This window comes from Varroa destructor, unplaced genomic scaffold (assembly GCF_002443255.2).
Source record: "Varroa destructor unplaced genomic scaffold, Vdes_3.0 BEIS01000004.1, whole genome shotgun sequence".
Taxonomy (NCBI): domain Eukaryota; kingdom Metazoa; phylum Arthropoda; class Arachnida; order Mesostigmata; family Varroidae; genus Varroa; species Varroa destructor.
The window spans coordinates 890,490-903,241 of record NW_019211457.1 but is presented as its reverse complement, the minus strand read 5'-3'; the positions used below and the strand labels follow the sequence as shown (position 1 = coordinate 903,241).

Sequence of the window (12,752 nt, the reverse complement as noted above, 5' to 3'; positions counted from 1 at the left end):
TGGTCTTCCTCGACACGCACGAAAAATGGAGTATAACAAAATGTTTCACCGTTAGTACCCACTCGTTACCGCTGGCTGTAGTAGCTTACTCCTCTTACTTATAGTTGCATTTGCCATTAATTTATATCTGTCACTAACCAGTATAGGAGGATACCCCAGACGGCGAATTCATCTCTCTCATATATGCGTTTTTTGGCCTGCACAAGCGGTAGAGTCGGTGCATCGACTCCATCCTCACGAGGCGTTCTTGCATTTCGTTTAGCCCCCTATTCTGTCGATAGATTTTCCGGGCCTCTTGACCAAGACTTGGCAACGTACAACATCCGTCGCTAGGCGAATTTGTATCCCGTCTGAGCGGCTATCGTCATTCTATCGACAAAATGTCGCTACGGACGTCGAAGAAGAATCTGACGCAACAAAATAAAAACCGAGTCGACTGAACACATAGCGTCGACACGTAACGCCCATGAACGGGAATTCGGTAGTGGCACGGTCCCGAGCTAGATCGAGAGCTGCTTTATACAGCGCAAAGCAATTCGCGCCCTGTTTCGGGATCATTCAACATTAACTTTGACGACGGCATCTCTTCGTCATCAAGTAAAAGACTCAAGAGTTCAGAAGCGTTTTATCGTGTCGATCATTATCGAGTCAGCTTCGAGCTTGTCTTCACCGAACCACCGCCCTCGTATTCATAGCGTTGTACGCTTGAGTATGAGCGATGTTAACCCTGCCGAATATGGTAATTCGTCTATGCGCAGAGTTGATCCTGTTGCCGAAACAACATCATACTAAAGAAAACGTTCAGCGTTCCAGTAGTACTAGTTATATACATGTACAATGAATGGTATAAGCTAACTTTACTCCTGTGCTCGACTCCAGTGGAACTGTTATTACAGACCTAATAGCAAAGACTAGTCTGCGATTGAGAGGGGTCGGTCTATCCAATATTGAATCGTCGGCCGGATATATGGCAGAGAGCGACCGCGCGACAGAGAGCTAGCAGAAACGCAGAAGGGGAAATGGGGACTCTTCTACAATTGCGACCTCTACGGCGACCGCCATTTCTACTATAACAGCAGCAGTAGCAGCAACAACAAGTACTAGACTTCTTTTTCCACTGCGTTCGATGTGTCTCCTATCTGTGTTTGTGTGCTTGGCTCGTGAGTAACTGTGGGTCCGTTCTGCGGCGGCGAGCGCCAGCCTGTCTGTGTATCTCTATGTGTGTATGTGTGTGTGTGTCTGTCACGCGTTCCCGAGTGCCTATACATAGACTGTATATGGTGAGCTTATTCAGTTTCGTCCCTCGATCGTTTCTGCTGTAGGGCGCTGTTCTGCTTCTACAACGTTGTTGCTACAGAGGAAAGAAGCTGCGGAGGTCGCGAAGCGCCGGCCACCACGATATCGCCAGTTGCCAACGCTCTTCTAGAGAAGGAAGAAGTCCCCCGTGAGCGCAAGCAAGCAGAGGAAGTCGACGAAAGAGACTCTATTGAACCCAGCCGAGGCCAGACCAGTTCAGTCCAGCCCAGCCCAAATCTAGAACCCGGGCTTCGAAACTAATCGACCTAGCTGTTCGGTCGAAGCGCAAGGCTGCTGCTCTGATGTTCTGCTGTTCAACGCTCTTTAGAGCAGCGGCGGTGGCGGCGCTTCGGCAGTGTTCAACCACAGCGCCAGCGGCAGAGTTCGGCCAGTTGCGCCGTGCCCGACGCACTCGGCATCGGCATTCGTTCGAAGCTTGTAGGTTTGGTTCGCCCAGTTACCCCGCAGTCTACCAAACAGCAACCAGATAGCGAAGCAGCTAAAGTTCGGTCCGCAGCGTTCTGCACTTTGTGCCGCTTCGTCATCATTGAGAAGCAAACTGCTCGCTATCTGTTACTGCGGACGCCGCCGCCGCCGCTGCTGTTGATGATCTGCGTCCGTCGACTCCTGATGTTAGTCGACGCTCAAGCTGTACTTCGTTCTCTTTTGCTTGCTTTGCTCTCGGTGGCTCGCCGCTAACGCCTCGCTATTCTCCTCGTTCTCTAGTTTCTCGTCTGTATTCGACATAGCTGGTTGGCGAGAAACTTCTCGGCCGCTTCGGTTCTGTGCGTTTGTCGGATAGGCGCGCAGGGGAGTTCTGTTTCGCGCAGAACGTTCACAGCAATAGCAGTGGCAGTATTAGCAGATGTCTGACGGCTAGCTGGCGACAGGCACACCCGATCCACCTCGACTCAGCTGCACATAGGAACTGTCGTTGGCGCCCTCTATCGTCCTCTCTCGCCTTCACTTTTACCCGATATGGCCTATCTGTCCCTTCGTAATGGTGTACATACATATATGTGCGCTGGTGCGTGCGTGCGTGCGTGCGTGCATGCGTGCGTGTGAGCGCCTTGCCAGTATCCCGATGTCTCTGTGTTTCTGCGCATCTCGAAGGATAATTTCAGCACTAAACCGTAGTGCTCGTACCAGTATTAGTGGTAGTAGTAACATTTGACCGTGGAACAATGCAGCAAGCAGTGCATGGGATCACGGGATAGCGGGCCGAGTCCCTCTGTCCAGTAGGGCCGTCAACCTAAGCTACCGCGACGAGACCAAAAGCAGCAGCAGAAGAGTGCCCTGCCGGCAAAACACGAATGGACCGCATTGCCGAACCCTCATCGTTCTTCACCATTGTGCGAGGTATAGCTATGATAGTCAAAAGGTTCTGCTATCTGTCCCTGTAGCTGGTCCCCCTCTCTCTCTCTGCGATTCAGTTCGACACTATACACACGATATGGCTGCTACCGTCTCCGATCGTATTCGAGAGAGCGCTTTTTGAATCGCGCGGTTCCCTTTCCCATCGCGGCAGCCGCCGACGCAGCCATGGCACGCTCTCTGTATTCGAACACGGCCGAAGCCGACAACGAGCCCGACACACCGCGACCATTACAAAAAGAGAGCGCGCTCGGCAAGACAACAACGAAGGCAGTAGCAGCAGCAGCAGCAGCAGCAGCAGCTGCCGCTGCCGCTGCCGCTGCTGCCGCCGCCGCCGTCGCCGCTACCGCCGCTGTCGCTGCCGCTGCGGCATCAGCGCCAGTACTACGCTGCATGGAAGCACGCAGTCACACAGAGGTTGGCCCTTTAGATCAGTCGTGCATCAGTGTAAGACGACTGGATCGAGGAAAGCAGTAACTCGCTTGTTCGTCTTTACTGCTGCTGATGTTCGAGCCGTCACAATTCTGCTTCGTCCCGTTGAGAAGGACACGGCCAAAACAAGACGACTAGTCGCAGCATGCCGCTTTCGCACGGCCAAATGGATGGACGGAGAGGCGGACGGACGAGATGGTCACACATCCAGATACATGCTGCTGCTGCTGCTGCCTTCGTTGTTTCTGTTATCGTCGCTTTTAGCGTAGCAGCAGCAGCATTAGGGGACCATAACTGTGCGCCCCTCGCCCGTTTCCTTCGTTTGAGAGACCGAAGCAGCAAAAATAACACCACTGCCACTACGCATTGCTGCTTCTGCTGCTGCTGCCGGTGTGATAGAGAAGGACTCAGCAAAGGCGTCTGGCACAAAGAGCGTTAAAGGTTTTTTTTGTCGCGGCGACAACGGCGCTACCACGATCGCCAGCAGAAACTGTGGCGCGCTCATTACAAACGTAAGAACAGCAGTAGCAGCAGCAGCAGCGACTTCGAATGAAAGCTGCTGTCGTAGCTTTTGCCGTCGCGCCATCGCCGCTGGCATTAACAGCGACGATGATAACGATAACGAGAGTCCGGTCCGGTCGAGTTGAAAGCGCCGCTGCTGTCGGCGCTACGTGCGGGAGAACGGAACATCGTCGTGATTCGTGGTGTCCGGCCATACCACTGCTCGACGCCAGATGAACCGAGAGACCGACGAATCGAGATTGACGGAGACGTCGCTATTTCTGCCGGCCTCTCCCGATACGCTGTGGCGACATTTGCGATTTATTACTACGAGGAAATGAACAATTCATTGCGCCGATGCTGCTGGAAAATCGTGTACATTGAACGAGGAAAAGGAAGAAGTGGACCATTGGATAAGGAGTCTATGGAGGGGCGTTCGGCACTCTAATACCAGGTGTAGTTTGACGACTCCGAGTGCGTGGGTGGCCGGCTGGTCTCCATAGGTCAGCGTGTGCAGATGGTCTTTCAGTATATGCGCGCCATTGTGTACTATGGTGTTGTTGTGCTGTTTTCGCTGCAGCCGTCGACATGTCGCCGTCGTCGTCGTCGTCGTCGTTGTTCTCTACAGTTTATGAGCAGTACCTGTGCTGTTATTAAGTCCGTTCTGCTGAGCGCAGTTTAGCGCGCACGGAGCCATTGATTCACCAGTTGTTATGTGTAAACAGTTGCTTGTACCATTATCGGCTGCAGAGTAGGTTCTGTGTGTGGCTGTGTGATAGCGTACGAATCTGTGTTTGGTATAGTTGGAGCACCGTCGTTGCCCCCCCCCCCCCCCCCCCCCCCCGCAGTGGACAACTCCACGAGGAACTCCACTGTTCACTCGTAATCCAGCTACGATTGGTGGACGCGAGTAGCAATCGTGAGTGCCGTCTATTTTTTTTTTTATTTTCGTCTCTGTTCTGAGTCTGTTGTAATGGTAACAGTTCGCCATGGCTCTTGCACGAGCTGTCGGCTGCTGATTGATCTGTTGCAATTCTAAGAAAAAATCGCCTTCAGGAACGAGCACATTTTTAACCATGGCGACTACTCTCGAAGGGGGAGCTGGATTCGAACGCGGCAAGGACAACGAATCACCGTAACAGCAGCAGCAGCAGCAGCAGCAACAGTATTGTCGACCCGCATGCACCATACCCGATTGACGTGGGATCAAGATAACTGCTAAAACGACTTTATCATTATTGTATAGTGGTTACCGGGCCATTGTTATTATCGCAATCGTGTAAAATAGTGCTCTCTTTCGTCTTCGGCAAATTTTGCCTAGCTCTTTTGTGTCAGCACTGCCATTGCTGCTATCGCCAACGTTCGCTTCGTTTGCGTCTTCGTGGTTCGATCGTTTACGCCCCATATAGTTTACCTGCTAACAGAGTTCGTTATTATCCTTGTTTTTACTATAGCTGTGCTTGAATATGTGCTAATTAGCGCTGATTCACGAATGAGGCCTCGGAACAAACGCCATGCGGCCTCGCCGGCGAAGGCGCCCTCCCCACAAAAAATTGTTTTGTGCAACATTATGTATAATATAAGAGTGATAGAACAAAGCCTAGGTGAACTGTAAACGCTTCCAGCAACAACAACGACGTGAACGCTAAAGGAGCAACCGTGAGTGGTGGTATATGTAATCATTGACGAACAGATAGACAAATGAAGCACGCGACAAATGAACCTGCGTCGAAAGGTTCCCCCCGTTGCTGTTGTAGTTCTTCCTTTGCTGCACCGACAGCATCAGGACGTTGATGACTCTCGTCCTTCGCTGGCGTAATTTTCTTATCGTGACGTCGACTCAGCGGCGTAGCGGCGATTTTGTCACTGACAACGCTCGAGCTGACTGCTAACGGTACCAATAGGAATTCCGCCCATGCCGCTGTTACTATGTCGCCATTTATACCGCTCTTTAAGCCAGTTGCTGCTGCTGCAGTTGATGCTACTCGGCAGAATCATGATTAGCAGCAGTTATAGCGCTGGCTAAAAATAACGGAACGGTACCCCCTCCATTACGTTGGAGCCGGTCCGCTGGGGTTGACGCTACAGTTGGTTCATGGGCTGATTAATTCCTGCATTTTTTTCGCCGGATTCTTAAAGTGATGGCCTTAGCTGAACAGTACAGCGGTGCCGCCAGCGAATAGGAAATGCCTACCAGTGCCGAACGTAAACTAATGAGAAGCAACGACAACGACAGGCAAGAGGAGAACGATTAACTCGGGAAAAAACGACAACGAACGGCGCCGTGAGAGGGCTGAAGGCGACGAACTCTTCACGAAGCCGCTGCGGCCGCCTCCTCCTCTTCCTTCTCCTCATCCTGATGGTTCTACCGGTCTCTTCCTTTGTGCCGCTGTCCGTCTCGGTGGCATTGCATTCGATAACTCTAGCTGACGTTGTTGTTGTTAGCCATCCTATGACCACAGTTACGTTACCGCTAGACGGAGCCGCTATGCCAGCGCTCCAGAGCGTAAAGCGCTCTCGGCGGATCGTACTGAGAGCGAAAAGAGACCAACTACTGCAGCAACAACCATCGGGACCATTCCAATAAACCGACGAAAGGAACGACAGCGAAGGCGGTAGAGGCTGCGGCGACACCGGACAGCCAACGCGCAAGCGGCGGCCACTGACCAAATACACAGACGATAGTGCGATCGCACACAGGAATCGAGTGGAGTGCCACGAACTATAATAGGTAGTAGCGCCAACGAGAGTCAACAATAAGCAATGGTAGATGGAAGGACAGACAGACAAATGGACGGACGGAGAGCGCGAATAGGCAGTAACGAACGTTGAGGCGAAACGCGACGGGAGGAAGAGAGGGCGTCGAGAGTGTGCTCAAAGTGGACGCTGCTCCGGGTTACGGCAGTACGGTCATATAAAACGAAGGAGAAAGAAGCGGTCGAAAGCAGTACTAACACCGTCAGTGGTTATAATAATAGATACAAAGTACGTGGCTTTGTGAGATTTCACGGGAACTTGTCGATTCTATCGGGCGATGATGAGGCTCTGCAGTGACAGTTATAACAGGAGATGCAGGCATACAAAGAGAGCCACAGCGGAATGTTTGAAAACAGCAAAGCGAACAAGCCAGGGCCGTACTATCACGCTACCGAAAAGCTACCCCGTCAAAGGCCTCACGAACTACTCTTTCTGGAATCTCGTTGATCGAGCATTGAGTCCACTTAGTCGGCTGATACTAATGAGAGTATTATAGCGACGGCTTCCGGTGAATTGGACCCAACAAAATGACGAAGTGTCAGTACGGTCGTGGTGCAGCTGCAATGTATCTACCCACCAAACCCAGAAATTGCGACGCCCAGGTTCCAGACCGCCCGCAGAGACACTGACTATCGTGTTAGTACGAGCCGGCCGTAAGGAAACGCTGAATGTCAAAAAAATATCTATTAGTAGTAGAAAAAAAAATCAACGAACTGCATCAGCATTGCTACGCGAAACAATGAATTAGCAGTTCCTTGTGTCTACAAGTCTGGAAAAACTATCTCGGAAGTAGGAAGAAGAATGCTCAAAAGAAGCAATCGGATTAATCGGACATCGTGCGATATTCTACAAACTTGGCCAACTCCCGCAATTTTAACATAATAGTAACTGCTCTCGTATTCGGAATAATTGCATCGGACGCATCTTCCGTTAATACTAAGAAAAAAACCGAACGAATTTAACAGTAAATATTTACAGAAAAGGTAATACATGTGCTAAGTTGGCTGTGTGTTGTGCTTTGTGTGTTTAAGCACTGTATATTGTTATCGGGCATATGCACCCCAGGACAATCGTCACACAGAGGGACACACGTTTTCGACGTGATAGCCAGCTGCTCCACGTTACGTATTTCTGCCAACTGAACCTCGAAACTTCGCACTTGTAGCGGTGTGATTACTGATATTGTGAGTGGAACTGAATGCGATTTGCTTTTTCTGTGCCTTTGATCGAAACAAAAAGTAAAAAAGACGATGAAGAACAAGTCGAGAAAAGGATACTAGTTAATGTGTTCAATTAGCGACTACTATATTATAATCACCATTTATTACTGACGGATCCCACCGAACCCACGATTTGGTAAATCAGCGAAAATTGACTGATTGACATGGCCGTTCTCGAAAGGCAGTGAGTATTGTCCCTAGATGCCTCATTATTATCTTTTAAGCCTTAGCGAGTCTCATTGAACGCTCGAACTGACGAGTGTTTAATAGAGGAGGAGTTTCCACGTAAGAAACTACAATGAGCAGAAGTGTGAAACAATGTTCTTAAGTGAACAGCGGCTGCATAGACAGTGACGGACGACACCGAAACATTCGAAAAAAAAAACGTTATCGAAACTGCCAATTATCAGCGGCATTTTCGTCGTTATGCATACTAGCTTGCGCTACTGGTGAAGTTAAATGAGAAAGAAACTAACGCGCGAGTGTTAAATACGACGCACTTTTCCCGTTCGTCTCAATGGCATTACGTTCGATAGCTCGATCCTAACTTTCAAGTGAACGAGTTAATGGTTGAAAGTTTTTTCTCCCGTGACTGTGTGTCAATACAAAAGTGTACAAAGCATAAGTGGACAAAGAACAGAGTGTTTTTCCTCTATAGGCACAAACAGTTGCCGGATTCTATGGCTTCTGCTCGTCACGAAGAAATGGATGTGTTCGTCAAAGCAGCTTTGGCTATATAAAGATATATAAAGCTAGCTAGCAATGGTGAGTGGGAAGAAGGAAGTCCGAGTCTACGAGACCTATTAATCTGACGGTCTCTTTTCGAACTGATTTCTCAACTGCTTTCACGAACAGAAAAGGTGAGACGTTTCGCTTGTGCTGCTGTGTGTCATTATTGTTTTTGTTTTTGTTTTTTACAGACCATGAGTACAAGGAAGTGCAACAATTACGTGATTCTGTGTGTCCAATACCGTATTAATTAAGCACCTTTGTAAACAACGTCGACGACATCGTTCCTGTGTGAGAACGCGCGTCATCAGGTGACTATAGCTGTTCAGTGCATCACAAACGCAACCCGAACTATGAACGCCCTCCTAGTATACGTGCCTCGTAAAATACTTGCCGCCGAAAAGATTCTGTCGTGCCGTTCCCGCCCAACATTTTCCACCTATAGTAGATTTGTGTAGCCTAGCCAAACGCGGGTAGGTGCTACCTATCCAGTACCGAAACTGGCTGGCTGTTGAGTAGCAGACTCGGGTTCAACCACTCGGTGCGAATTGTTCATTGTCTATTGGCTAACGGAGACCGGCTTTGCTGTCGCAGTCTCCCCTGTTTTAGCGGCACTAGAGAGTGAGGAATGGACAGAAAAGCAATTGGTGTTAGAGACCTGCCATATAGGGCCACCAAGCTCTTTTGCCGCATGTTCAGTGTCTTCCGACTGAAAACTCTGACTTTCCGCCTTCATGCTCTGCGGAGTTCGCCATTGTTTCGACCATCTGCTGTTTGTATATATATATATTAGTAGGCAGTGGTGGCTCTTATGATTTCAGTCGGTAATTTCGGGAGCGTTTTACATATCTGAAGATATAATTGTGTTTCAATATTTATGTCCGAAACTACTGCTACTGCTACTACTCGAGTTGCTATTACCACAGCTAAATAGAGACTAACCCTGGTGGGTCTCGACGTTAGACGGGCCGCCGTCAATCGTAAATGAACGGCGTGGCAGATATGTAGAGTTCTCTAAAGTAGCCGCTCGGTATTGAGTTGTGGACACTTCGATATATATATATATATTTATATACGCGTGTGTATTTGCGGGTGTTTGACGCGCTGTATGTATATTAAGCGCCTTGCAGAGTACTGGAACGGTCCATAGTTGGATCGTGGTTCGCCACTCAGTGTTCTCATAACGAGTCTACCCATGTACTATACACTGAAGTCATAACCATTTTTCGTTGTGTTTGGACCAAAAACAACTCGTAACACGAGCTGGGCTATTGAACATGAACCAATGGGTCTGGGCATTTGCGAGAAGGCGAAACTGAGGGAACTAGATTAAGGGAGTGTAAAATTCGCGTGTAGCAGGGTTCTGTTCTGTTATCGCTTGTTGGTGTGCAACGATATGTTGCGGTATTCACAACTGCTTTTATTTTTTTCATTCTACCTGCTGTAAAGTGCTTGTAATGTTGTGGAGTGCTTTTCGAAACGGCAGCGAATGTTACTAATAGCGCTGATTGGGCATGGCGTTTTTCTGGGATGCCAAATGTTTGTGATTAGTTGTTATAATTTTTGTTGTGCCAGTAATTTTGAGATGTACTTTATACTCTGCTGTCGATTAAGATGCACGCCGGGCAAGTCGACCCTTCTCAACAATCAATTGTTCTTCAAGGATCCTTACTTATTTATCAGTAATTCACTATAATATTTCCAGTAATATATAGTAGTAATATAATTCCAGTAATATACATAGCAGTAAGATAAATTGCCAGTAATACACCGCAATAGAATACACCGGGCATGAAAAACCTCATAGCCATTTGAAGTCGAATCTAGGCGTAAGCTTTTGTGATCCGGATAAAATGTGGATACCAGTATACCAACAAAAATAGAGCTTTACCATGGTGCACAACATTCGATCCCCAAGTAGCAAAAAAAAAAAAGAGAAATCAGAGGAGCAATAAACATGTCGGCAGTGTTGCTAGACAACTCTAGCACCAATCTGCTGCATAATGACGTTTCACTTATGAGACCTACCAGTATTGATGTTACTAAAAAAGATTCATACACCCCAAGACAGCCCCCAGAGTAAACTGCGTATCGACCTTCTGCCCTGGCTATGCTTTAGCGCCTCACGTGTAGTGAATATTAGCTGACCACTAAGTCGTTACATGATACTACTCGTTCAACTTTAACGTTCAGTTGATAGCGACGACATGATATTTGTTCGTCTAGCCGTACCTCCCGTCATCTTTTCAGACCAGCATTAGAGATCAGGAGGAAACACGCCTCGATCCCCGATCCATCCATCCATCCACGTCCCGTTGTGCATAGTGTTACGCCGCAACTGCCGCTCTTCGCGCCGAGTCACTCACGTTGAGCTGACGCTCAATCGCCTGCCTGGACTCCTAACGAGACTTTATCAACCACCGACTACTCTTGACGATTTCGTCATCTCGATGTAAAGAAAGAAGGAGAGGATGGATCTGGCCGAACAATCACACTAACACAAACGTCTTGAACTAAAACGCGCTCTTAGACTCTATAACTTCGTCTTTCTTTAGTTCGTCCCCTAAAAAGAACAATTGTTCTTTAGTCTCTAGTCGTTCCTGTCGCTCCCTTACGCATTCAGTAAAACCTATCGGCGCTGCTCGTCTCATTGTTGTTGTTGTTGCTGCTGCTGCTGCTGCTGCCGTTGTTGTTGTTGTTGTTGTTATTGTTATTATTATTATATTGCCGCTGTAGTTATAAAACAGTCGTGTCGTTCCGGACATCCGTATTTATCCCCCTAGTTTTCCGCACTCTTTATGTACTTGTAAGCAGTGGTCTAATATTCCGCGAGTGGTTTTCCGCGGACCAGATCCGTTTCTGCCGGCAGCGCCGGTCAGCTCTGCCTGCCATCGCAGCTTGGCTCGCCTGGCCCCCTCTATTAGTCCATCCACTGGCTGCCACTAACATCAGCAGCAGCATAAACCGCGGCGGCTGTTGCCGCCGCCAGCCAACGAAGAGTAACCGCGACCTCGAAACTCGACCATGAAATATTCGAACCAATTACGAAATATAGCGAGCGTCGAGACGCCGAGAACAGCGCGCCATGAGGGCTACTGCTCGAAACGGTATCGATCAACCGGCTTCGGTCTGCTACTCATCACCATCCGCAGCTGTTTCGTGCCCTTTGGCGTTTGCCATTGTGTTCAACTGCTGCGGCTGCCCCTACTGTGAGCTCGTGTTGTACGTGGCCGTACGCGACTGTGTTTCAGTTTTGTCCGCTAGAACAATCATTTGTCCGGGTCGCTCTTAAGAGATTTATCCTCGAGTCGAGCCGAACCGTCGCGGCTGCTGCAAGCGCACTTACTGCTGTAAACCGGCCAACAATATATATGTCACATGGACTGAGATCATTCACCGCTAGCTGTAGCTGGCTGGCTGGCTGGCTGGCTGGTTGGTTGGCTGGCTGGCTGACTGGGCGCATGCTCACCATTGCAGATACTGATACTCTGCAAAGGTAGCCTTCTCCCTTTCCTTTTTTTGTTCTTTTATGACGCTTGGATAATCCGTCGCGTTGCATAATATCGCCATTTTTTTCGTCGTTGAGCAGCAGCAGCAGCAGCAGCCGCCCCCTAACTAAAAGCGAACAATCGAGAGAACGGCCATCAGCCTGCAGTGGCGGAGCTAGGGAAACTGTGGTGGCAGCACCAGCAGCAGCCTTTGCCGCTGGTGCTGCTTCGTTGTTTCCTGGCGTGCCTGCGTGTGCCTCACTGGCTCCGCGGCTCGGTCGTGTGACCATGCGACAGCCTGTCGTCTTACCGCCGACAACGCTAGTTGCTGTCGATGCTGCTAGTGCTGAAGGCGTTTCGTCTCCTTTCTTCTCCTGGCCGCTTCTCTGCCTTGTTGCGGCCGCGACCACCGCTGCTGTGGGTCTTGGCTATCTTAACCTGACCTCGTTGTCTTCTTGATGTCACCGTAGTCCGTCACAGTGTCGAAAACATAACAGTATACAGTAGCATTGAGAACACGCACTAACTGTCGAGTGAACCAAAAGGGCCGAGCGGGCGGCTCGTTGACCAGCCAGTGGCCGCAGGAAGGGGGGATTGCTGTTGCCCGAATGGACAGCCGCCAAGCCGATGGATAGTCGAACATCGGCGAATACATATGCGGGACATAACTGAAAGGACGCGTGAAGTGAGCTTTGCTGTGGTTGGTATAAGACGGAAACGTGAACTCGGCAGCAGGGCTGGAAACGGTCGTCTCCTTCGGGTAGGTCGTTAACGAGATGAACGCAGCAGCGAATGGCTTTCGAGTGATCGGTAACCTGTCGTACTAAGATCGCTTGCTGTTAGTACTATGGACTGCGGTTTCATATGAGTTGGGTGTTGTTTTCGTGCTTGCTTCTGCTGCTGCTGCTGCTGTTGTTATTATTGTTGTTGTTGTTGTTGTGATAATTGGTATTGT

The 12,752-nt window shown here is 49.4% G+C and overlaps 1 protein-coding gene across 6 annotated transcripts in view; it reads left to right on the top strand.

Annotated features, from left to right (window-relative positions):
• The first annotated feature begins 4,444 nt into the window (after positions 1–4,444).
• Positions 4,445–12,752, top strand: part of LOC147755718 (uncharacterized) — a 31,543-nt gene continuing 23,235 nt past the window's right edge. For 3 of the 6 annotated variants that reach the window (XM_086988099.1, XM_086988094.1, XM_086988093.1), the window contains exons 1-2: positions 4,445–8,345; positions 8,501–8,620. The gene's annotated coding sequence lies outside the window, so the exon portion shown is untranslated. Of the gene's footprint in view, positions 8,441–8,500; positions 8,621–12,752 lie in introns of all 6 variants that reach the window. The other 3 variants (XM_086988098.1, XM_086988095.1, XM_086988097.1) reach the window with 1 other exon arrangement.